The 25,624-nt window shown below is 43.5% G+C and overlaps 1 protein-coding gene across 5 annotated transcripts in view; it reads left to right on the top strand.

The window, feature by feature from the left end:
* EXOG (exo/endonuclease G) overlaps window positions 1–25,624 on the top strand; it is an 87,225-nt gene that overhangs the window by 31,028 nt on the left and 30,573 nt on the right. For 3 of the 5 annotated variants that reach the window (XR_004352105.1, XR_004352104.1, XR_004352103.1), the window contains 3 exons: window positions 555–723; window positions 2,228–2,345; window positions 3,904–10,670. The gene's annotated coding sequence lies outside the window, so the exon portion shown is untranslated. Of the gene's footprint in view, window positions 1–554; window positions 724–2,227; window positions 2,346–3,903; window positions 10,671–25,624 lie in introns of those variants that run through there. The other 2 variants (XR_004352107.1, XR_004352106.1) reach the window with 2 other exon arrangements.

Here is a 25,624-nt window from a genome sequence, read left to right as displayed (position 1 = left end):
GTGAACGGCTGGGTTGAGGGGGTGTCTCTTGTGCCAGCATTCCGGGGCTGCTCTCTGTGCCAGGCACGGGGCGGGGGCCAGAGAGTGTGGTGCGAGCGGGCCGGCCTGGCCTTCCCCAGCCCTCAGGCAGCGCACAGGACGGTGAGCTGGAGGGGTGTGCAGGAGACACAGTCCTGCGGCTTCCCCAGCCCATCCGCGGTGCCTTTGGCACCTCCTAGCTCTCGGCCGCCGCCCGCTCTGTCTCTGCCTGTAGGAGTGAGTGCCTGTGCTGTCTCCCTGCCCCTCCCAGCACTGAGTCTCGTGGCCGTCAAGGCTGAGGCGGAAGAGTGGCTGGCACGGGGCAGGGAGCAGCCTGGCCCCAGGGTGAGAGCTGACGTCTGTCCAGGAGCATCTCTCTCCTTGCCAAGGGCTGAGATCCTGGGCTGCATGCCTACCTTCTGACACAGGAGCCGGCATCCGTCCCTCACGGAACCTGGACCCCAGCCTCACCCCAGTGGCCGGGTGACAGCTGTGGCGGTGTGGTGACCGCAAGGCCCACTCTTGCCTCCCTCCAGATGCGCCTGACACCTCCCAGCCCACTTCAGGCAGCTACAGAGACCCACACAAGGGGCCCCAAGCCCAGAATCCAAGTTTTGGCTTCAAGAACAGTGAGGAGCTCCTGCACTGGCCCATTCCAAGCGGTAGTGACCTGGAGCATGTCAGAGGGGAGGCCTGGCCCTTATGGTGAGTGACCCAGCCTCCCCCACCCTCCACGGGCTCCACAAAGGGTTACTGAGCCACTGCCGCGTGCCAGCCGCTGAGCAAGGGACCGGCCGTGGTGCTGAGTAAAGCGCACTTAAACCCTGTCCTCATGGTTTTGTTTTGCTTTTAATTCTTACTTTACATGGGAGCAGTGTATAGTTGATTAACAATGTTCTGTTAGTTTCAGGTATAGAGCAAAGTGATTTGGTTATACATACACCTGTACCTATTCTTTTTCAAATTCTTTTTCCTTTAAGGTTATTACAGAGTATTGAGCAGAATTCCTGTGTTATACAGTAGGTCCTGGTTGATTATCTGTTTTATATACATTAGGGTGTATATGGTAATCCCAGCCTCCTCGTTTATCCCTTTCTCCACCTTTCCCCTTTGGTAACCATAAGTTTATTTTCGAAGTCTGTTTGTTTTGTAAATTAGTTCATTTATATCATTTTTTAAAGATTCCACATATAAGTGATATCATGTGATATTTGTCTTTGTCTGACTTACTTCACTTAGTATGATTATCTCTAGGTCCATCCATGTTGCTGCCAATGGCATTATTTCATTCTTTTTTACGGCTCAGTAATATTCTATTGTCTCTGTGTACCACATCTTCTTTATCCATTCATTGGTAGATGGTCATTTAGGTTGCTTCCATGTCTTAGCTATTGTAAATAGCTACAGTGAACATTGGGGTGCATGTATCTTTTTTTCTGTTTTTTTTTGGGGGGTGGCATGCCAGGTGGCATGCGGGATCCTAGTTCCCTGACCAGGGATCAAACCCACGCTGCCTGCTGTGGAAGCGCAGAGTCTCACCCACTGGACTGCCAGGGAAGTCCCTGTATCTTTTCAAATTATGGTTTTCTCTGGATATATGCCCAGGAGTGGAATTGCTGGATCATATGGCAACTCTATTTTTAGCTTTTGAGGAGTCTCCATACTGTTCTCCATTGGCTGAACAAATTTACATTCCCACCAACAGCGTAGGAGGGTTCCCTTTTCTCCACATCCTCTCTAGCATTTATTGTTTGTAGACTTTTTGATGATGGCCACTCTGATGCAAGGTGATACCTCATTGTAGCTTTGACTTGCATTTGTATAATAATAAGGGATGTCGATCATCTTGTCATGTGCTTTTTTTTTTTAAAGAGTGTGAGTGAAAGTTACCTCTTGAAATTGGCTTCGTGACAGTCTTCTTTTTGGATTACCTCCCCCAGGACATTTCTGGAGGGCAGGTGTCATTTACAGTCCCACAGGCCTTGTTAATATGAAGTGCCCATGAGAAACAGTTTTAAAGTTGTTGTTACGGGAAACGGCCCCAAGGCGGCAGGATTTCTTCATGCCCAGCTTGGATGCTCAGGCAACCAAAGCCTTGGAAAGTCAAAAGTTGTGTTTGGGGATTGTAAATTACAGTGGAATGTGCCAGAAGAAATACCCAAGGGGGTTATGTCTCATTACTTCCTCCCCCTTACCTTTCAACCTCCAGGTAAAATCCCAACCCCTGCAAAACCGCTTTGCTGAGTGTGCTGTCATCCGGAGGCAGGGCGACTCTAAGCAAGGAGGCTGGAGGTGGGAAGCCCGCCACCAGAACACGTGGAGACCAGGTGACTTTTCCAAGCTCTTACAGCCCTGAGGGTCCACCATTCTTTGGTTGCACTAGGCTTTGTTTAGCTGTAGGAGGACCTGCCTGGATCTAGAAATTGTGATCCCATGCAGAGGGGACCAGACACTACAGGTCCAAGGGGGGCTAATTTGCTGGTACATCTTCCCCAGCTCCCTCAGCCCCAGGACAGTCCAGCCATGAGAACAAAGCCGGCTCAGGCTCCATTGATGTGACACCAGCCCAGGTCACCGAGGCCAGAGAGGAATATAGTAGGCATTTCTTTTTTCTTTTTTTTTTTTTTAATTAATTTATTTATTTTTGGCTGTGTTGGGTCTTCGTTTCTGTGCGAGGGCTTTCTCTAGTTGTGGTGAGCGGGGGCCACTCTTCATCGCGGTGCGCGGGCCTCTCACTATCGCGGCCTCTCTTGCTGCGGAGCACAGGCTCCAGACGCGCAGGCTCAGTATTTGTGGCTCACGGGCCTAGTTGCTCCGCGGCATGTGGGATCCTCCCAGACCAGGGCTCGAACCCGCGTCCCCTGCATTAGCAGGCAGATTCGCAACCACTGTGCCACCAGGGAAGCCCTCTTTTTTTTAATTTAATTTTTACTTTATATTGGACTACAGTTGATTTACAATGTTGTGTTTGTTTTAGGTATTCAACAACTATACATAGACGTATATCTATTCTTTTTTGGATTATTTTCCCATATAGGTTATTACAGAGTTGAGTAGAGTTCCCTGTGCTATACTGTAGGTCCTTGTTATTTTATATATATTGGGGTGTATACGCTAATCCCAACCTCCTCATTTATCCCTTTCCCCACCTTTCCCTTGTAACCGTAAGTTTATTTTCTAAGTCTGTGAGCCTGTTTCTGTTTTGTAAATAAGTTCATTTGTATCAACTTTTGGATTCCACCTCTAAGTGACATCATGTGATGTTTGTCTTTCCCTGTGTGACTTACTTCAGTTAGTATGATCATCTCTAGGTCCATCCGTGTTGCTGCAAATGGCATTATTTCATTCTTTTTAATGGCTGAGTAATGTTCCATTGTCTGTATGTACCACATCTTATTCATTAATCTGTCCACGGACAGTTTGGTTGCTAGTGTTTTGGCTATTGTAAAGAGTGCTGCAGTGAACAATGTGGTGCGTGGGTCTTTTTGAATTATGGTTTTCTCCGGATATTCGCCCAGCACTGGGATTGCCGGATCATCCGGTAGCTCTATTTTTAGTTTTTAAAGAAACTTCCATACTGTACTCCATAGTGGCTGTTACCAGCTTCCACTCCCACCAGCAGCTTAGGAGGGTTCCCTTTTCTCCACACCCTCTGCAACTGCTGCTGTTTGTAGACTTTTTGATGATGGCCATTCTGACTGGTGAAAGGTGATACCTCTTTGTAGCTTTGATTTCCATTTCTCTAATAATCAGTGATGTTGAGAATCTTTTTTTTTTTTTTTAAACAGTATGTTCCTGGGTTGTAAATTAGAGTGGAATGTGCCAGAACAAACACCCGAAGGGTTGTGTCTCATTACTTCATCCCCCTTACCCTTTCACCCCTAGGGCAAATCCCAACCCTGGAAAACCACTTTGCTGAAGGTGCTGTTGTCCAGAGGTGGGGCGACCCTAAGGAAGAAAGATGGAGGTGGGAACCTTCCCAGCAGATGTGGAGACCAGGTGACTTTTCAAAGTTCTTCTGGCCCTGAGAGTCCACCACCCTTTGGGTGCACTGGGCTTGTTTTAGCTGTAGGAGGGCCCGCCTGGATCTGGAGGTTGTGGTCCTGTGCAGAGGGCACCAGGCACTACAGGTCCAAGGGGGGCTTCATTTGCTGGCAGATCCTCCCCAGCTCCCTCAGCCCCATGACAGTCCAGCCTTGGGACCCACGCCTGCTCAGGCTCCAGGAATGTGACACTAGCCCAGGTCACTGAGGCCTGAGGGGAACATTGTAGGCATTTTTTTTTTTAATTTAACTTTTGTTTTCTCTTGGAGTACAATTGATTTACAATGTTGTGTGTTTTTAGGTGTTTGGCAACTTGATTCAGTTATACATAGACATATATCTGTTCTTTTTCAGATTCCTTTCCTATATAGGTTATTAAAGAGTGTTGAGTAGAGTTCCCTGTGCTATACAGAAGGTGCTTGTTGATTATCATCTATTTTATATATATTGGGGTATAATATGCTAGTCCCAACCTCCTCATTTATCCCTTCTGCCACCTTTCCCCTTTGGTAACCATAAATTTGTTTTGAGTCCGTTTCTGTTTTGTAAATTAGATCACTTGTATCAGTTTGTAGATTCCACATCCAGTGATATCATATTACATTTGTCTTTGTCTGACTTACTTCAGTTAGTATTGAAACCGTGTATAAGCCCCTGTGTCCTTGTCTTTTGTGATAAAATGCTGACTCAAGAGTTAATGATTGGGAAATGTGAAGATAGAGAAACAAAGAAAAGCTGTTGGGCTGAGGAACTGGTAACAATTTAGACTATAATTCTGCCACATAGCAGAATCATGAAACCCACAGTTCCCTGAAAGATATAAAGGCCTGACACACATTCCTGAGTTGTTTTTACAGAAAGCAGACCCTCTCCAGATGAAAACTGCTGACCACAAAAACATAGACCCTAGACTGGTTGAAACCAGAAGCTTGAAACTTCGCCTTAATGCCAACCAATCCGAGAATTGTCTGCGAGCTAATCACCCCCTCCACGTTGGGTCACACAGTCTTGAGGGCATTAGCCTGCTGTGGCCCCCTTTGCCTGGCGAAGTAGTAAAAGCTATTCTTTTCTGCTTCACCCAAAACTCTGTCTCTGCATTTCTATTTGGCACCAGTGAACAGAGGCCGAGTTTTGGCAGTAGAATTCTGGGGGCTCATCCAGGATCGACCTGTGTGCAGGTGGCCTTGAGGTGCCCCTGTGTTTGGTCGGATGCTCTGAGGTTTCTCTCCACACCAGCCTTCATCGAGAGAGCGGAGGGTTGGAGGACTCCTCTGGAGGCCGGATCGCCAGGGATCCCCTGCCGTAGGGCTGTGCCCTGATCATACCCGGCCTGCCATCTCGGTAGTTGGAGCTCCGAGGCGGGGATGGAAGACAGGAGAGAAGCTGTCCTAGCAGCTGCCAAGGCCACCTTTGCCTTGAGGACATCCCCCTCTCCTTCTGCCCACACGGGTCCGGACTTCCTGCTCTGAGAAGATATTTTGGGGAAGGAGCAAGGTAGAGTTTGAGACGTCGCAGCACCTCTGCCAGCACTTCGGTAAGCCCCCTGGCGTGCACTCCGAGGACCCTCAACCTTGTCCGTTTGGGGGACCTTCTGTTGCCGTTTGGGAATTTTTTATTTTATTTATCTTTTTGGGGGGTGGATTTTTTAGATCCAGTTTGTAAGGAGCAGCTTAGACTAAGGTCATGGGCTTAGTGGGACTTGGCAACCAATTTGAGCCTTGGGCTGTTTGGGGTTTTTTTTGTTTGTGGCTTCTGTTTGCCAGACAAGGATTTGGTTTGCCTTTGGTTTTGCTGCCAAGTGTTTAATTTGACTCAATGTGGGAAGTGCTTCTTCTTTGATTCCATCTGACAGCCCACTAGGGAAAATTTTGGCAGCCTGGTCAACCTATAATTATAACCCTATAAATAGGGAAAAAATAATTTAACACCATGTGGTCACAATATTCTGTAGACTCCAGAGAAAACTGGTTGAGATGAAACTCTTTTGAAATTCCAAAACTGGTCCATTTTGCATGTGCAGTTAGAGAAAGCTGGCTTGATAAAATACTTTTGTTCAGAACACTTGACCTTGAGAGGACAAAACTATTCTTAGGAGAAAACTTGAAGTTAACTCTTATCATGTCCTTGAAGTACAAACACAGCCCACTGTGCCTGGGACTTCAGTCTTAGGTTAATTAGTAGAGCCTCAAGCCAAGGAGGGGAAGGAAAGGAGGGAAGAAAAAGAAGCCTTTAAAATCAAATGTGTAAATTTGTTCTGTTATTCATAAACTGATAAGTTTAATTACAGTGCCTGATTCATGAAATATAAAAAGATGAAACAGTGAGATCTCCCTCCATCTGTATGTATGTCTCAGTATGTGTCTCTGACTTTGGATAATATTACTGAGGTTAATTTGTAAATGAGCTCTATTTAATTGGCTTAAAGAAAAGTAAGTGCTTACAAATGAGATCTAAATTTACCTACTTTTGTCTTCTTGCAAGAGGGAAACAAAAGATGTTTGCATTTATTAGACACATGTCTTGTGGCACTTTGAGAAAAGAAATTGTGCTTTGGGAAAATGCATGTTTTTTGAGATTATAGAATGTGTTCCTAAGTCTGCTAATCAGAGAATGCCAATATGACAGACAATTCAGTTGCTTTCTTGGTTCTCACTAGAGATTAAGGGTTGTTGTTTTTTTAATTAATTTTTTTTGGGCTGCTTTGGGTCTTGGTTGCTGCACGCAGGCTTTCTCTGGTTGCGGCGAGCAGGGGCTACTCCTCGTTGTGGTGCGCGGGCTTCTCATTGCGGTGGCTTCTCTTGTTGCAGAGCACAGGCCTCTGGGTGCCCAGGCTTCAGTAGTTGTGGCTCGCAGCCTCTAGAGCACAGGGTCAGTAGTTGTGGTGCACAGGTTTAGTTGTTCTGCAGCATGTGGGATCTTCCCGGACCAGGGCCCGAACCTGTGTCCCCTGCATTGGCAGGTAGATTCTTAACCACTGTGCCACCAGGAAAGTGCAAGGGTTTTTTTAAGGGTTAAAAATTATAATATGTAATTAAGGCTAATAAAATGATAACGGAAACATTTCAGTGTGTAAAGCAAGTAGGAGATGTATTGCCAGTGAGAGAAGGTATAAAGATTGCAGATATTTTTGTTGAGGAAAAAAATGATAATTTTGTCCTACAGTTGGTTGTTTCTGGATGGAAAAAAATAAGGGACAAATTAATATGAATCCAGAAAGTGATTAAAGGGTTGTGAAAAAGGTACTTTGAGAAAAGAATTTTCTATGTTGTTAACATTGGTCCCCTCATTGTCAGATTTCTGCTGTCCTGCCCTTATAGCATAGAAATGGTCTACTTCTAAGTCAGGGAATTTAAAAATGAATAAACAATAGCTGTAAATTTTTAAAAATCAGGGCTATGGGAAATCCAAGATGCCCTCTTGGCTTTTCCCGGCTCCCTGACAAACCTCATTTTCTATTAGATGGGTTAGAGATTTCTCTGGCTGCAGGGAATGGCTCACAATGAAAAGGAAAAGGTTAGAAAATGTGTTTCCCACTTGGAGTATAGTGTCTACCATCTCCAGTGATCAAGACACCCACTTCACTGGATAAATCATACAAGACTTAATGTCACAAATTTCTTGAAATTATCACTCTATCATCCTCAATCATCAAGCAAGGTCAACAAAACTAATGGAAAAACTGGACTCAAACAGAACGAAATAAATTATAGCGGATTAAATGAACTGCTAAATATGATTATCGTTTTTATGAATTGTCTGACATACTGCTGGCTTCTAATCCTTGGCCCTTTTCTTCAAGCTACTTATGATTTACAACAATTTGATAATTTACACCTGTAGGTAAAATTATTTTTTTCTCTCTGCCTGGTTCCTCCAGAAATTGGAGACTCTTGGGTTCTGAGCAGCCTTATCAGGTGAATGGAAAACACTGTCTCTTGGCATGTGCAGGAGTCTAGATACTCTTGAGACCTGGAAAAGAGACACATTTACCCAACCTATAGATATCACAGGCAGAATCTGCAGGCCAGCCTGGCCTTGAGAGGCCTTTTAAAAGTTCGCTCTGAAAGGGCTTCCGGGAAGATGACGGAAGAGTAAGACGCGGAGATCACCTTCCTCCCCACAGATACACCAGAAATACATCTACACGTGGAACAACTCCTACAGAACACCTACTGAACGCTGGCATTAGATCTCAGACCTCCCAAAAGGCAAGAAACTCCCCAGGTACCTGGGTAGGGCAAAAGAAAAAAGAATAAACCGAGACAAAAGAATATATACAGGACCTGCACCAGTGGGAGGGAGCTGTGAAGGAGGAAAGGTTTCCACACACTAGGAAGCCCCTTCGCGGGTGGAGACTGCGGGTGGCGGAGGAGAGCACAGCAACAGGGGTGCGGAGGGCAAAGCGGAGAGATTCCCGCACAGAGGATCGGTGCCAACCAGCACTCACCAGCCCAAGAGACTTGTCTGCTCACCCGCCGGGGCGGGCGGGGCTGGGAGCTGAGGCTCAGGCTTCCATAGGAGCACAGGGAGAGGACTGGGGTTAGCAGCGTGAACACAGCCTGCAGGTGGTTAGTGCACCACAGCTAGCCGGGAGGGAGTCCAGGGAAAAGTCTGGACCTGTTTTCTGGACCTGCCTTAGAGGCAAGAGACTTTTTCTTCCCTCTTTGTTTCCTGGTGCTCGAGGAGAGGGGATTAAGAGCACTGCTTAAAGGAGCTCCAGAGACGGGCGCGAGCCGCAGCTAAAAGCGCGGACCCCAGAGACGGGCATGAGACGCTAAGGCTGCTGCTGCCACCACCAAGAAGCCTGTGTGCGAGCACAGGTCACTATCCACACCTCCCTTCCGGGGAGCCTGTGCAGCCCGCCACTGCCAGGGTCCCAGGATCCAGGGACAACTTCCCCGGGAGAACGCACGGCACGCCTCAGGCTGGTGCAATGTCACACTGGGCTCTGCTGCCGCAGGCTCGCCCTGCATCTGTACCCCTCCCTCCCCCCGGCCTGAGTGAGCCAGAGCCCCCGAATCAGCAGCTTCTTTAACCCCGTCCTGTCTGAGCAAAGCACAGATGCCCTCCGGCGACCTACACGCAGAGGCAGGGCCAAATCCAAAGCTGAGCCCCAGGAGCAGTGAGAACAAAGAAGAGAAAGGGAAATCTCTCCCAGCAGCCTCAGAAGCAGCAGATTAAACTTCCACAATCAACTTGATGTACCCTGCATCTGTGGAATACATGAATAGACAACGAATCATCCCAAATTGAGGAGGTGAACTTTGACAGCAAGATTTATGATTTTTTCCCCTTTTCCTCTTTTTATGAGTGTGTATGCTTCTGTGTGAGATTTTGTCTGTATAGCTTTGCTTCCACCATTTGTCTTAGGGTTCTATGCAGTTCTTTTTGTTTGTTTTGTTTAAATTTTTTCTTAATAATTATTTTTTATTTTAATAACTATTTTATTTTACTTTATCTTCTTTCTTTTTTGCCTTCCTTCCCTCCTTCCTTCCTTTCTTTCTTTCTACTTTTTCTCCCTTTTATTCTGAGCCATGTGGATGAAAGGCTCTTGGTGCTGCAGGAGTCAGTGCTGTGCCTCTGAGGTGGGAGAGCCAACTTCAGGACACTGGTCCACAGGAGACCTCCCAGCTCCACATAATATCAAACGGCGAAAATCTCCCAGAAATCTGCATCTCAACACCAGCAGCCAGCTTCACTCAATGACCAGCAAGCTACAGTGCTGGACACCCTATGCCAAACAACTACCAAGACAGGAACACAACCCCACCCATTAGCAGAGAGGCTGCCTAAAATCATAAAAAGGCCACAGACACCCCAAAACACACCACCAGACGTGGACCTGTCCACCAGAAAGACAAGATCCAGCCTCATCCACCAGAACACAGGCACTACTCCCCTCCACCAGGAAGCCTACACAACCCACTGAACCAACCTTAGCCACTGGGGACAGACACCAAAAACAATGGGAACTATGAACCTGCAGCCTGTGAAAAGGAGACCCCAAACACAGTAAGATAAGCAACATGAGAAGACAGAAAAACACACAGCAGTTGAAGGAACAAGATAAAAACCCACTAGGCCTAACAAATGAAGAGGAAATAGGCAGTCTACCTGAAAAAGAATTCAGAATAATGATAGTAAAGATGATCCAAAATCTTGGAAATAGAATAGACAAAATGCAAAAAACATTTAACAAGGACCTAGAAGAACTAAAGATGAAACGAGCAACAACGAACAACACAATAAATGAAATTAAAAATACTCTAGATGGGATCAATAGCAGAGTAACTGAGGCAGAAGAATGGATAAGTGACCTGGAAGATAAAATAGTGGAAATAACGCAGAGCAGAATAAAGAAAAAAGAATGAAAAGAACTGAGGACAGTCACAGAGACCACTGGGACAACATTAAATGCACCAACATTCGAATTATAGGGGTTCCAGAAGAAGAAGAGAAAAAGAAAGGGACTGAGAAAATATTTGAAGAGATTATAGTTGCAAACTTCCCTAATATGGGAAAGGAAATAGTTAATCAAGTCCAGGAAGCACAGAGAGTCCCATATAGGATAAGTCCAAGGAGAAATACGCCAAGACACGTATTAATCAAACTGTCAAAAATTAAATACAAAGAAAACATATTAAAAGCAAGCAAGGGAAAAACAACAAATAACACACAGGGGAATCCCCATAAGGTTAACAGCTGATCTTTCAGCAGAAACTCTGCAAGCCAGAAGGTACTGGCAGGACATATTTCAAGTGATGAAGGAGAAAAACCTGCAACCAAGATTACTCTACCCAGCAAGGATCTCATTCAGATTTGATGGAGAAATTAAAACCTTTACAGACAAGCCAAAGCTGAGAGAGTTCAGCACCACCAAACCAGCTTTACAACAAATGCTAAAGGAACTTCTCTAGGAAAGAAACACAAGAAAAGGAAAAGACCTACATTAACGAACCCAAAACAATTAGGAAAATGGGAATAGGAACATACATATCGATAATTACCTTAAATGTAAATGGACTAAATGCTCCCACCAAAAGACACAGATTGGCTGAATGGATACAAAAACAAGACCCATATATATTCTGTCTACAAGAGACCCACTTCAGACCTAGAGACACAGACTGAAAAGGGGATGGAAAAAGATATTCCATGCAAATGGAAACCAGAAGAAAGCTGGAGTAGCAACTCTCATATCAGACAAGATAGACTTTAAAATAAAGATTATTAAAAGAGACAAAGAAGGACACTACATAATGATCAAGGGATCCATCCAAGAAGAAGATATAACAATTGTAAATATTTATGCACCCAACATAGGAGCACCTCAATACATAAGGCAAATACTAACAGCCATAAAAGGGGAAATCGACAGTAACACATTCATAGTAGGGGACTTTAACACCCCACTTTCACCAATGGACAGATCATCCAAAATGAAAATAAATAAGGAAACACAAGCTTTAAATGATACATTAAACAAGATGGACTTAATTGATATTTATAGGACATTCTATCCACAAACAACAGAATACAAATTTTTCTCAAGTGCTCATGGAACATTCTCCAGGAGAGGTCATATCTTGGGTCAGAAATCAAGCCTTGGTAAATTTAAGAAAATTGAAATTGTATCAAGTATCTTTTCCGACCACAACATTATGAGACTAGATATTACAGGAAAAGATCTGTAAAAAATACTAACACATGGAGGCTAAACAATACACTACTTAATAACGAAGTGACCACTGAAGAAATCAAAGAAGAAATCAAAAAATACCTAGAAACAAATGACAATGGAGACACGACGACCCAAAAGCTAGGGGATGCAAGAAAAACAGTTCTAAGAGGGAAGTTTATAGCAATACAATCCTACCTTAAGAAACAGGAAACATCTCGAATAAACAACCTAACCTTGCACCTAAAGCAATTAGAGAAAGAAGAACAAAAAACCCCCAAAGTTAGCAGAAGGAAAGAAATCATAAAAATCAGATCAGAAATAAATGAAAAAGAAATGAAGGAAACAATAGCAAAGATCAATAAAACTAAAAGCTGGTTCTTTGAGAAGATAAACAAAATTGATAAACCATTAGCCAGACTTATCAAGAAAAAAAGGGAGAGGACTCAAATCAGTAGAATTAGAAATGAAACAGGAGAAGTAACAACTCACACTGCAGAAATACAAAAGATCATGAGAGATTAGTACAGGCAACTCTATGCCAATAAAATGGACAACCTGGAAGAAATGGACAAATTCTTAGAAATGCACAACCTGCCAAGACTGAATCAGGAAGAAATAGAAAATATGAACAGACCAATCACAAGCACTGAAATTGAAACTGTGATTAAAAATCTTCCAACAAACAAAAGCCCAGGACCAGATGCCTTCACAGGCAAATTCTATCAAACATTTAGAGAAGAGCTAACACCTATCCTTCTCAAACTTTTCCAAAACATAGCAGAGGGAGGAAGACTCCCAAACTCATTCTACAAGGCCACCATCACCTTGATACCAAAACCAGACAAGGACGTCACAAAGAAAGAAAACTACAGGCCAATATCACTGATGAACATAGATGCAAAAATCCACAACAGAATACTAGCAAACAGAATCCCAACAGCACATTAAACAGATCATGATCAAGTGGGGTTTATTCCAGGAATGCAAGGATTCTTCAATATACACAAATCAATCAATGTGATATACCATATTAACAAATTGAAGGAGAAAAACCATATGATCATCTCAATTGATGCAGAGAAAGCTTTTGACAAAATTCAACACCCATTTATGATAAAAACTCTGCAGTAAGTAGGCACAGAGGGAACTTTCTTCAACATAATAAAGTCCATATATGACAAACCCACAGCCAACATCGTCCTCAATGGTGAAAAACTGAAAGCATTTCCACTAAGATCAGGAACAAGACAAGGTTGCCCACTCTCACCACTCTTATTCAACATAGTTTTGGAAGTTTTAGCCACAGCAGTCAGAGAAGAAAAGGAAATAAAAGGAATCCAAATCAGAAAAGAAGAAGTAAAGCTGTCACTGTTTGCAGATGACATGATACTAGACATAGAGAATCCTAAAGATGCTACCAGAAAACTACTAGAGCTAATCAGTGAGTCTGGTAAAGTAGCAGGATACAAAATTAATGCACAGAAATCTCTGGCATTCCTATACACTAATGATGAAAAATCTGAAAGTGAAATCAAGAAAACACTCCCATTTGCCATTGCAACAAAAAGAATAAAATATCTAGGAATAAACCTACCTAAGGAGACAAAAGACCTGTATGCAGAAAATTATAAGACACTAATGAAAGAAATTAAAGATGATACAAATAGATGGAGAGATATACCATGTTCTTGGATTGGAAGAATCAACATTGTGAAAATGACTCTTTTACCCAAAACAATCTACAGATTCAATGCAATCCCTATCAAACTACCACTGGCATTTTTCACAGAACTAGAACAAAAAATTTCACAATTTATATGGAAACACAAAAGACCCCGAATAGCCAAAGCAATCTTGAGAACGAAAAACGGAGCTGGAGGAATCAGGCTCCCTGACTTCAGACTGTACTACAAAGCTACAGTAATCAAGACAGTATGGTACTGGCACAAAAACAGAAAGATAGATCAATGGAACAGGATAGAAAGCCCAGAGATAAACCCACACACATATGGTCACCTTATCTTTGATAAAGGAGGCAGGAATGTACAGAGGAGAAAAGACAGCCTTTTCAATAAGTGGTGCTGGGAAAACTGGACAGCTACATGTAAAAGAATGAAATTAGAACACTCCTTAACACCATACACAAAAATAAGCTCAAAATGGATTAAAGACCTAAATGTAAGGCTTGAAACTATCAAACCCTTAGAGGAAAACATAGGCAGAACACTCTATGACATAAATCACAGCAAGATCCTTTTTGACCCACTTCCTAGAGAAATGGAAATAAAACCAAAAATAAACAAATGGGACCTAATGAAACTTCAAAGCTTTTGCACAGCAAAGGAAACCATAAACAAGACCAAAAGACAACCCTCAGAATGGGAGAAAATATTTGCAAATGAAGCAACTGACAAAGGATTAATCTCCAAAATCTACAAGCAGCTCATGCAGCTCAATAACCAAAAAACAAACAACCCAATCCAAAAATGGGCAGAAGACCTAAATAGACATTTCTCCAAAGAAGATATACAGACTGTCAACACATGAAAGAATGCTCAACATCATTAATCATTAGAGAAATGCAAATCAAAACTACAATGAGATATCATCTCACACCAGTCAGAATGGCCATCATCAAAAAATCTAGAAACAATAAATGCTGGAGAGGGTGTGGAGAAAAGGGAACACTCTTGCACTGCTGGTGGGAATGTGAATTGGTTCAGCCACTATGGAGAACAGTATGGAGGTTCCTTAAAAAACTACAAATAGAACTACCATATGACCCAGCAATCCCACTACTGGACATATACCCTGAGAAAACCATAATTCAAAAAGAGTCATGTACCAAAATGTTCATTGCAGCGCTATTTACAGTAGCCTGGAGGTGGAAACAACCTAAGTGTCCATCATCGGATGAATGGATAAAGAAGATGTGGCACATATATACAATGGAATATTACTCAGCCATAAAAAGAAATGAAATCGAACTATTTGTAATGAGGTGGATAGACCTAGAGTCTGTCATACAGAGTGAAGTAAGTCAGAAAGAGAAAGACAAATACCGTATGTTAACACATATACATGGAATTTAAGAAAAAAATGTCATGAAGAACCTAGTGGTAAGACAGGAATAAAGACACAGACCTACTAGAAAATGGACTTGAGGATATCAGGAGCTGGAAGGGTAAGCTGTGACAAAGCGAGAGAGAGGCATGGACATATATACACTACCAAACGTAAGGTAGATAGCTAGTGGGAAGCAGCCGCAAAGCATAGGGAGATCAGCTTGGTGCTTTGTGACTGCCTGGAGGAGTGGGATAGGGAGGGTGGGAGGGAGGGAGACGCAAGAGGGAAGAGATATGGGAACATGTGTATATGTATAACTGATTCACTTTGTTATAAAGCAGAAACTAACACACAATTGTAAAGCAATTATACTTCGATAAAGATGTAAAATAAAAAAGAGGAAATTAAAAGCAAAAAAAAAAAAAGTTTGATCTGAGATTCCTAATGAAGAGTTCCAGTGCAGCCAATATAAATGAGCCTATATGAGCAATTACATTTATATGAATAATCTGGCGATGTATATTGAAACCAGACTTATTTTGAACAAATCAGCCTTAATTTGGCTGGACTTAGTAAAAAGTGAGGATAATCTAGAGAGAAAAATTATGTTTCAATAGTATAGCTTTGTGGATATTGAAGTTTTGTATTTATTGAGGCTTTGTATTTATTATCTATGTCCAAGATGGCTCCTTATGCTGTTACCTTATTATAAAGTTTAATTAAACTAGTAAAAGAATATCCTAAGCTTGTTTCTAAAGCCAATCATGGTAATCTATATCTTTGGATGAAGATCAGATGCCCTGTGACCTACAACTAAGAGATTATGCACACTGGAAAAGATATTATTTAAAGGACTGTCAGTAAACTAAATAAAAAGACCCTTAAAAGATACTCTTAACTATGATATGTACCACAAAACTGAAGGGAATTTACTCGATTTCATATTTCCCATTTAAGACGGGCCTGTGCATTTGAATGTCTATAGAAAAGACTGCTAACTCCAAACGACACCCACATCAGGATGAAAAGAAGACAACAGCAGTGGAAGACAGCTGACATAAAAATCTGGACCAGGCCCGTAAGAACCATCCAACTAATTCAGACTGCACTGTTTATCAAATGTTTGTCTTCCTATCAAAACGGAAAGTTATTGTTTTACTTCTAACCATATTTTTGACCCCACTGTTCAGCATGAAAAAAATTCTCTAGTGAAGTTGTAACAGAGTATAAATATTCATGACGTGTATCCCTGCTTGTTCTAAGTGTATTGCTAAACGTGTACAATGCTTGTGTGACAATTAAGTACAAGTGATAAACTGTATAGCCTGCAAAGCATTTTCCTATTCACATACCTGTGAGCCTGTTCATGATATCTGATGAGTTTTCCCCCAACATGGAGAACTAAGCAAAAAAAAAAAAAAAAAAAAAAAAAGGCATAGGACCAAGGGACATAAATGGACCCAGAGCAGGCAACTGGGCGACCACTCTGGCAACGTTGGAGAAACATATTGATTATCAATCAGTGGGTCTATTTTGGGTCTATTAAACATGCATTGTACATCTGCTTTAGCCATTAAAAAAATCAAAATGAAATAACTGTGGTTCAGACGTCCAAAATGGAACTAGGTGGCCAGTATGGATGTGGGTTCAGACATGTTCCTATACTACTGCAAACTTGAATTCGCTAAACTTTATCAGACTTAAGAATACCATCAGCCATTTTCAAAACAATATCTAATGGCAGCTGCCAACTGCAACCTTATCCTCTCAAGGTCTTGTAACTATGAAACCTTTTTCCTACTTTAAAAATAGTAATAGCAAATGAGACAGCTCAAGCTATAGCCTCCCAGCAAAAGCCTCCTTGGTTACTAAATATCTGTAAAAAGGAAGCACTCCAAAACTTATTTTCCTGGTTGCCATCTGAAATAGGATTATTTTGAAGAATACTACAAAGGTGTATTTTAACCATTATCTGCATTGTTATATGTCTAATAATTTTCAAATGTTTGTCTAGGTGCTATGACAAAGCAATCAAACAGAGAGGTAATATTTTCTTAATACAAAATATTGATGCTAAGCTTCGAATTCGAGATTATTTCCAACTCTGTGTCCATTCCCCAAATTAGTCAGGACTATGCCCCACATCAGCAGGAAGTAACCAGAGCGGTTGTCACCCCATTCCCACAGAGAAGGGGAAAATTGAAACAGAGATGGACTGACACTGAGTTCTTCTGCCAAGTTTATGATTAACCTCTCAATCTAAAACATCCCCTTTCATGTTCTGCAGCTATTCCTTCTCAACTGAGGAATATCAAAGAAAAAGGGGGATTGAAACCATGTACAAGCACCTGTGTCCTTCTCTTTGAAGAAGAACGCTGACTCAAGAGTCAGTGATTGGGAAATGTGAAGATGTAGAAACAAACAATAGCAGATGGGCTGGGGAACTGGTAAGAATTTATAATTCTGTCAAGTAGCAGAATCACCCAAGTTAGAGTTTTCTGAAAGATATAAAGGCCTGACACGCATTCCTGAGTTCTTTGTACAGGAAGCAGTCCCCTCCAGATGAAAACTACTGACAGCAAGAACATAGACCCCAGACTGGATGAAAACCAAAGGTTAATGAAGTTTGAAATTTCACCTCGATGCCAACCAATCTGAGAATTTGCCATGAGGTGATCATGCTCTGCTTCTTAAACACTATAAAACTACTCACTACCCCTCCGGGGTGGGCCACAGACTCTTGAGGGCATTAGACTGCTGTGGCCTCCTTTGCCTGACAAAGCAATAAAAGCTACACTTTTCTACTTCACACAACACTCTGTCTCCGCCTTCCTATTCGGTACGGGTGACCAGAGGCGAAGTTTCAGCAACAATGTGATCATCTCAAGGTCCATCTGTGTTGCTGCAAGTGGCATTATTTCATTCTTTTTATGGCTGAATAATACTCCATGGTCTGTACATACCAAAACTTATTTATCCATTCATCTATGAACATAGGGTTCCTTCCGTGTCTTTGCTATTGTAAATACTGCTGCAATGGATGTTGGGGTGCATGGGTCTTTTTGAATACGGGTTTTCTCTGGATATACCACAAGGAGTGGGATTGCCAGATCATCTGGTAGCTTTTTGTAGACTTTTAAGGAACCTCCATACTGTTCTCTATAGTGGCTGTTACCAGTTGCCATTCCCACCAGTAGCTTAGGAGGGTTCCCTTTTCTCCACGCCATCTCCAGCTATTATAGTTTGTAGACTTTTGGATAATGGCCATTGTGACTGGTGCAAGGTGAGACCTCGTTGCAGTTTTGATTTGTGTTCCTCTAATAATTAGTCATGTTGAGCATCTTGGCATGTGCTTTTTTTTTTTTTAAACAGTATGGGTGAAAGTTACCTCTTGAAATTGGCTTTGTGACATTCTGCCCTGATTTGAATGTTTTTTGGATTGCTTACCACAGGACATTTCTTGTGGGCAGGTGTCACTTACAGCCCCCCAGGCCTTCTGAATATGAACATGTGCCCGTGAGCACCAGATTTAAAGTTGTTGTTTCAGGAACCAGCCACAAGGCGGCAGCATTTTCTCATACCCAGCTCTGGTTACTCCTGCAACAACCACCTTAAGAGAAAGTTGTGTTCCCCAGTTGTAACTTTGAGTGGTATGTGCTAGAACCAACACCCAAGGGAGTGTCCCTGGTGTCCAGTGGTTAAGACTCTTCGCTTCCAATGCAGGGGGTGTGAGTTGGATCCCTGGTCAGGGAACTAGGATCCCACAAGCCCCAGGGTCAAAAAAAAAAAAAAAATTCCAGGGGATTGTGTCTTATAACCTCTTCTCTCTTACCCTTTCTTGCCCGGGTCAGAACCCAACCCTTGGAGAACCACTCTGCTGAGGGTGCTGTCCTCCGGAGGTGGGGCGACTGTGAAGAAGGAGGATGGAGGTGGGAGCCTTTCCAGCAGGAGATGTGGAGACCAGGTAACTTTTCAAAGCTCTTGCAGCCCAGAGAGTCTACCCTCCTTTAGGTGCACTGGGCTTGGTTTAGCTGTAGGAGTGCAGGCCTGGATCTGGAGATGATGGTCCCATGCACAGGGGACCAGGTACTCCTGGTCCAAGGAGGGCTCATTTCCTGGCACATCCTTCCCGGCACCAAGTCCCTTGGACAGTCCAGGCCTTGGGACCGAAGCCTACCAAGGCTCCAGAGATGTGACACCAGATTGGGTCAGCGAGGCCTGAAGTGATCATATGAGGCATTTCTTAGTTTTAGGGGTTTTTTTAAGTTAATTTTTATTTTCTAGTGGAGTATAGTTGATTTACAGTGTTGTGTTTTCTTAGGTGTTTGGCAATGTGATTCAGTTATAGATAGACATATATCTGTTCTCTTTCCGATTCCTTTCCTATATAGGTTATTAAAGAGTGTTGAGTAGAGTTCCCTGTGCTATACAGAATGTCCTTGTTGATTATCTATTTTATATATATTGGGGTTTATGTGCTAATCCCAACCTCCTCATTTATCCCTTCTGCCACCTTTCCCCTTTGGTAACCGTATGGTTGTTTTCTAAGTCTGTGAGTTTGTTTCTGTTTTGTAAATGACTTCATTTGTATCAATTTTTGGTTTCCTCCTGTAAGTGATATCATGTGATCTTTGTCTTTCCCTTTCTGGCTTACTTCACTGAGTCTGATCATCTCTAGGTCCATCTGTGTTGCTGTAGGTGGCATTATTTCATTCTTCTTAATGCCTGAGTAATACTCCATTGTCTATATGTACCACATCTTCTTTATCCATTCATCTGTTGGTGAACATTTTCATTGCTTCCATGTCTTGGCTATTGTAAATCCTACTGTAGTGGACGTTGCAGTGTGTGGGTCTTTTCTAATATGGGTTTTCTCTGGATATACCCCTATGAGTGGGATTGCCGGATCATCTGGTACCTTTATTTGTAGTTTTTTAAGGAACCTCCATACTGTTCTTTATACTGGCTGTTACCAGTTTCCTTTCCAACAAGATTGTGCCAAGATTTAAAACTAGTGCTTTCAGGCACTCAGTATTCACCAGGACTACAGGGATGTAAATGACTCCTGCCCTCAAGAAATGTCCTTCTGTAGGTAATCAAAAAACAATACAGGGGCTTCCCTGGTGGCGCAGTGTTTGAGAGTCCGCCTGCCAATGCAGGGGACAGCGGTTCGTGCCCTGGTCCGGGAAGATACCACATGCCGCGGAGTGGCTGGGCCCGTGAGCCATGGCCACTGAGCCTGCGCGTCCGGAGCCTGTGCTCCGCAAAGGGAGAGGCCACAACAGTGAGCGGCCCGCATACCACAAAAAAAAAAAAAAAAAATACAAAGATTGCGAATTTTCAAGAAGGCAATTGCAGCAGCCAAATTTTACTCACACTGTTTAAAGAAAGGTCATGAAAAGATGCTCAACATCGGTAATTGTTAGAGACGTGCAAATCAAAACTACAACGAGGTATCACGTCGCAACAGGCCGCATGATTATCATAAAAATGTCTACAAACAATGCTGCAGAGGGCGTGAAGAATAGAGATCCCTCCTACACTGTTGGTGAGATTTTAAAGTGGTAACAGACACTACGGAGACCAGTATGGAGGTTCCTTAAATACTGAAAACAGAGCTACTATACGATCAAGGAATCCCACTCCTTGGCATATATCCCGAGAAAACCATAATTCAAAAACACACATGCGGGCTTCCCTGGTGGCGCAGTGGTTGAGAGTCCGCCTGCTGATGCAGGGGACATGGGTTCGTGCCCCGGTCTGGGAAGATCCCACCTGCCGCGGAGCAGCTGGGCCCGTGAGCCATGGCCGCTGAGCCTGCGCGTCTGGAGACTGTGCTCCTCAATGGGAAAGGCCACAACAGTGAGAGGCCTGCGTACCACAAAAACAAAAACAAAAACAAGAAAAGCCATACATGCACCCCAAGTTTCACTGCAGCACTATTTACAATAGCCAAGACATGGAAGCAACCAAATTGTCCATAGTCAGATGAATGGATAAAGAAGAAGTGGTAGATAGAAACAATGGGATATTAGTCATGAAAAGGATGAAATAATGCCACTTGCAGCCACATGGATGGACCCAGAGGTGATCACACTAAGTGAAGTAAGTCTGTTGCAACAAAAATAGAAATGAGGTTTTTCCTCTCCTGTTAACAAGGAAAAGAAAGGGAACAGTGAACAGGCCAGAGGAGAAACATAAACAGGCCTGAAAGAGGTAATCAATCCTAGTTTCACTTTAACTATCACTTATCTGTAGTGTCTGTAACTAGATTTGGTTTTCACAAAGCTAACCTCTAACACTCTCTGACACTATGTGAATTACATCCTGCACCTATCACTCCTTAACTGTTTGAATTATATCCTGCCCCTAACATACTCTGTGTTTACACTCCCTGCACTCCCCTGTAGCAAATCACCCCTTGGAGCATTCTGCATTTCAGGAAGGAGGTTGCAGGCCGTTAAGTTAAGAGACGAACGGACCCAATTACCGGGTTGCCTGACGCTAGCTGTGACTGTTCTGAAATGATGCAGAAAGAAGAAAAATGCGAGACCTTCACCACTTTGATCCTTATCACCTACCCCGGACTTCGAGCCTCACCTATAGGACTTCCCCTGATCCCTCAGGGAAGGAGGTCATAGTTCTTGAGGTGTTAGTGTGCTGTATTTTCCCCTTTCCCTGTCAAAGATAAAGCTATCTTTCTTTCTCTCCAAAACTCTGTCTCCATGTTTCTGTTCGGCATGGGTGCACAGACAGCCAAGATTTTGGCATCAAATCCGAGAGAGGAAGATAAATATATGATATCACTTACAGGTGGAATCTAAAAATTGATACCAAGGAAGTAATTTACAAAAGAAACAGACTCACAGACTTAGAAAACACACTTATGTTTACCACAGGGGAAAGGTAGGGGAAAGGGATAAATTAGAGGTTGGGATTAACATATGTACACGAATATGTATAAAACAGATAATCAACAAGGACCTACTGTATAGCATAGGAAATTCTACTCAACACTCTGTAATAACCTATATGGGAACAGAATCCAAAAAAGAACAAATATATGTCTACGTATAACTGAATCAAGTTGCCGAACACCTGAGAAAACGCAACACTGTAAATCAACTATACTCCACTAGAAAATAAAAATTAAATACAAAAAAAACCTAAAAGAAATGCCTCATATGATCACTTCAGGCCTCGCTGACCCAAGCTGATGTCACATCTCTGGAATCTCGGCAGGCTTTGATCCCAAGGCCTGGACTGTCCAGGGACTCGGGGCTGGGAAGGATGTGCCAGGAAATGAGCCTTCCTTGGACCAGGAGTGCCTGGTTTCCTGTGCATGGAACCACCATCTCCAGATCCAGGCCTGCACTCCTACAGCTAAACCAAGCCCAGTGCACCTAAAGGAGGGTAGACTCTCTGGGCTGCAAGAGCTTTGAAAAGTTACCTGGTCTCCACGTCTCCTGCTGGGAAGGTTCCCACCTCCATCCTCCTCCTTTACAGTCGCCCCAGCTCCAGAGGACAGCACCCTCAGTAGAGCGATTTGCAGGGGTTGGCATTTGTCCCAGGGGTGAAGGGTAAGGGGGAAGAAGTAATGAGACAGCATCACTTGCATGTTTCTTTTGGCACATTCACTCCAATTTACAACCCAGAAACACGACTTTCACTAAGGCTCTGGTTGCCTGAGTTCCCAGAGTGGGGCATGAAGAAATCCTGCTGCCTTGTGGCCATTTCCCGTAACAGCAACATTAAAACCGGTGGTCTTGGGCACTTAATAGTCACAAGGCCTGTGGGGCTGTAAATAACATCTGTCCTCTAGAAGTATCCAGGGGTAGGATGGGATCAAGATGGCAGGGGAGTAGGACATGATGCTCAGCAGAGCTCAGCTTTTCCCCAAAGATACATCAAACATACATCCATGTGTGAAACAACTCCCAGAGAACATCTACTTGAACAGTATCAGAAGATCTCAGACTTCCAAAAGGGCAAGAAAATCTCCAGGTAACAGGGTAGGGTAGAAGAGCGAGACAGAGACAGAGAGAGACAGAGACAGAGACAGAGAGAGACAGAGACAGAGAGAGAGGGAGAAGGAAAATCAGGACAGGACCTGTGCCTCCTGGAGGGAGCTGTGAAAGTGGAAAGGTTTCCACACACTGGGAAGTCCCCTCACTGGCAGGGACAGAGGGGGAGTTTTTGCCTCAGAGCAGAGTGCAGCAGCAGGTGTTTGGAGCACAAAGCAGAGAGAGACCTGCACACATGTTCAGTACCGCCTGGCTCTCCACAGCCTGAGACACTTGTCTGCTTGCCCACTGGGACGGGTGGGGGCTGGGTGCTGAGGCTCGAGCTTCAGACGTCAGACCCGGAGGAGAGGACGGGTTGGCTGCGTAGAGACAGCCTGAGGGGGCTAGGGTGCAGTGTGCCACGACTGAGGGAGTTGGGGAAGAAGCCTGGGCCCATCAGAGAGGCAAGGCACCATTGTCAGGGGTGGGGGCACATGAGGAGAGGGGTGGGCCCGCCATAGGAGCTCCTTCTCTGCCCACTCACAGGCAGTAGGGCACTGCCTACGGCCTCTTGAGCTCCAGTGGGGGGCATGAGCTGCCATCTTGGACTCCAGAACGGGCCTGGACTGCTGCCACCACCGCCATGGAGGGTCCTGTGAGTGGGTGCAGGTCACTGCCCTCACCCGCCCAGGAGCCTGTTCAGCCCACTGCCAAGGATCTCACGATCTGGGGCCAACTTTCCCAGGAGTGTGCATGGTCCACCACCACTGCTGATGGCCATGAAACCTGGCGCCGACCACTGCCCCCACATCCAAGAGGCCGCACGACCCACCTCCACCACCTAGGGCCCCAAGATCCAGGGTGATCTTCCCCAGGGGCCTGCAGCCCACCGCTGCTGCTGCAGAGGGACCCATGACTAGGAGCCAGCCACTGCCCCTGCCTTCCTGGGAGTCTGTGCAAGCCATGCACCTGCACACCTGCACACCCCCTATCAAGGGGGTAGCAGCCAGCACACACTGAGGTAAGTGACAGCAAGCATCCAAACCAAAAGCAGCCCTCCTGCCAAAAAACTGTTAAACCCACACAAGCTACACAGGGATGCCCCTGCATATAAACAGCCCTCCAAGACTACAATAGATACTTGTTTTCCTAAACTCACAGACTAAGAGAAATAGAACCACAGAACCAAAATAAAGAAGCAGAGGATCCACTCTCAGCTAAAAAAACCAAGAAAATTCCCCTGAAGGAACAAACAATGAAACAGACCTCTTCAGTCTAATAGACACTGATTTCAAAAGAGAGGTAATGAAAATACTGAAGGAATTAAGAAAGGCTATCGACAGAAATTCAGATTACTGTAAAAAGGAACTAGAAACTATAAGGAGGAGCCAAGAAAAATTAGAAAATTCATTTCCCGAGATGAAAGCTGAGCTCAAGGCAGTGAATAGCAGAATGAATAATGTGGAAGAAAGAATAAGTGATCTGGAACATAGAATAATGGAAATTACCCAATCAGAAGAGCAGACAAAAAGCCAAAGGAAAAAAAATAGCAATATAAGAGACCTATGGGATAATATAAAGCAGGCCAATCTACATGTTATAGGAATTCCAGATGGAGAAGAAAGAGAAAAGGGGATTGAAGATGTATTTGAAGAAATTATGGCTGAAAAGTTCCCAAACCTAAAGAAGGAAACAGATATCCAGATACAGGAAGCACAGAGGGTCCCAGACAAGATGAACCCAAACAGACCTACACCAAGATATATTATAATAAAAATGGCAAAAGTTAAAGAGAGGATTCTAAAGTCAGCAAGAGAAAAGCAAAGAGTTCTTTACAAGGGAACCCCCATGAGTCTATCAGCTGATTTCTCTACAGAAACACTGCAGGCAAGAAGGGAGTGACAAAATATATTCTAAGTCTTGAAAGAGAAAAATATGCAATCTAGAATACCCAGCAAGATTTTCATTTGGAATAGCAGGAGAAATAAAGAATTTCTCAAACAAGCAAAAACTAAAAGAATACAGCAATACTAACCCTATCCTAAAAGAAATACTGAAAGGTCATTTCTAAATAGAAAAGATGCAAGAAGAAATAGGAAGGAGAAAACCACAATTGGAAAGTAAATCATTTAAATTAGCCAGTATACAGATCAAAAAGAAAAACAAAACAACAAAACCTATTTGTGAAAGCAATGATAAACACAAGGAACAGCAAAAGGATAAACATGAAGATGTAAAAAGGGACATCAAAATCATAAAATGTGGGGAAGGAGAATAAGAAAATGCTGATTCTTTTTTTTTTTAAGAATGTGTTTAAGCCTATATGACTGCCAGTCTAAAGCAAGCATATATAGCAAGGGTTAACAATACTTGAAAAACAGGGCAACCACAAATCAAGAACATACAGTAGATTCACAAAAACCAAAAAGAAGAGAACACAAGCATAAAATAAAAGGAAATCATCAAACCACAAAAAAAAAAAACAGAAAAAGGAATGAAGAAGAAACAAAGAAGGGCTTCTCTGGTGGCGCAGTGGTTGCGAGTCCGCCTGCCGATGCAGGGGATGTGGGTTCGTGCCCCGGTCCGGGAAGATCCCACATGCTGCGGAGTGGCTGGGCCCGTGAGCCGTGGCCGCTGAGCCTGCGCGTCCGCAACGGGAGAGGCCACAGCAATGAGAGGCCCGTGTACCGCAAAAAAAGAAAAGAAACAAAGAATCAACTGGAAAACAAGGTTTGAAATGGCAATAAATACATATGTATCAATAATTACCTTAAATGTTAATGGAGGGCTTCTCTGCTGTGCAGTTGTTGAGA

The sequence above is a fragment of the Phocoena sinus genome, chromosome 11 (genome assembly GCF_008692025.1).
Source record: "Phocoena sinus isolate mPhoSin1 chromosome 11, mPhoSin1.pri, whole genome shotgun sequence".
NCBI classification, from domain to species: Eukaryota; Metazoa; Chordata; class Mammalia; order Artiodactyla; family Phocoenidae; genus Phocoena; species Phocoena sinus.
This window is presented reverse-complemented; position numbering and strand designations above follow the sequence as displayed.